Source organism: Octopus bimaculoides, chromosome 21 (genome assembly GCF_001194135.2).
Source record: "Octopus bimaculoides isolate UCB-OBI-ISO-001 chromosome 21, ASM119413v2, whole genome shotgun sequence".
In the NCBI taxonomy this organism is placed as follows: domain Eukaryota; kingdom Metazoa; phylum Mollusca; class Cephalopoda; order Octopoda; family Octopodidae; genus Octopus; species Octopus bimaculoides.
The window spans coordinates 3,864,023-3,865,463 of NC_069001.1; the positions used below are offsets into that span (position 1 = coordinate 3,864,023).

The 1,441-nt window shown below is 40.0% G+C and overlaps 1 protein-coding gene across 7 annotated transcripts in view; it reads right to left on the reverse strand.

Moving 5' to 3' along the window:
* The window catches only part of LOC106882890 (G protein-activated inward rectifier potassium channel 3), a 218,464-nt gene that overhangs the window by 38,274 nt on the left and 178,749 nt on the right, over positions 1-1,441 (reverse strand). The gene's annotated exons all lie outside the window — the stretch shown is intronic.

A 1,441-nucleotide genomic window follows, 5' to 3' on the forward strand; every position in this document is an offset into this window, starting at 1 on the left:
GTACACACATACATACATACATATACACACAAACCAACAGCATACATATACATACATATACACACTAACCAACAGTATACATACACATACACACATACAAACCAATAACATACATATACATAATACACACATACACAAATCAGACAACACATATACACACATAAATACATCCACACACAAAAACCAGCAACATCCACATCCACACAAACCAACAACAACAACAACACACACACAATCTTGTCTTCTTTCTCACACAGGATCAAAGTATGGTTATTTTTTGAGCAAGATTAACTGTCATTGATCTCTAGATATTTTCTAGAACTGTAAGGCGGTGAGCTGGCAGAAACGTTTGCACGCCGGGCGAAATGCTTTGCAGTACTTCATCTGCCGTTATGTTCTGAGTTCAAATTCCGCCGAGGTCGACTTTGTCTTTCATCCTTTCAGGGTTGATAAATTAAGTACCAGTTACACACTGGGGTCGATGTAATCGACTTAATCCCTTTGTCTGTCCTTGTTTGTCCCTTCTATGTTTAGCCCCTTGTGGGCAACAAAGAAATAAGAAATGTTAGCACGCCAGGTGAAATGCTTAGCGGTATTTTGTCTGTGTTTATGTTCTGAGTTCAAATTCGGCCAAGCTCAACTTTGCCTTTCATCCTTTCAGGGTCGATCTAATCGACTGGAACCCTCCCCCAAAATTTCAGGCCTTGTGCCTAGAATAGAAAAGATATTTCTCGAACTGAACTATTTACAATAAAACAACTGCCGTGGGACAAACTACTTTTCAGATGAAGTGCAAGACCTAAAACTTGAAATTTTCCACTCTTTGGAGCAAGTGAAGTTATCAAACTCGCTTATGATCTAAGCTGGTTCTTGTAGATTCAGGTCATCATTGGTTTCTACAGTTCCACAAAAAATTTTACCATTCCTTAGCAGGAAGTTAGATGAATGATTGGTACAAAGTTGTTGATTCCAATTTCACCAAAGTAACAAAAATAAACAATTTTTTTTATCTTTAACTCATTTCAGTTATTGGACTGCATCCATGCTGGAGCACTGCTTTTGAAGGGCTTAGTCAAATAAATTGACCCCTGATCCCTGTACTTATTTTTTAAAGTCGGGTGCTTGTTCTCTTGATTTCTTGGCCGAAGAGCGAAGTTATGGGGGTGTAAACAAACCAACACCAGTAGGGGTGAGGAGGACAAAAACACAAAGTTAAACACCTGTGTGTGTGTGTGTGTGTGTGTGTGTGTGTGTGTGTGTGTTGAGGAGGGATGAGGATCATGTTCTGAGGAAGGTGAATGAGTCTTAAAGTGAATGAACCGTGAAAGCGAGGTTGACTAAAGAAAACATGGAGGGGACAGGTGGAGGAGGAGATTGGGAAGGTTGGCTTGAAGAGGGAGGTCACATAAACTGGGTGAAATGGTTTGAGAGCGGTTATTGT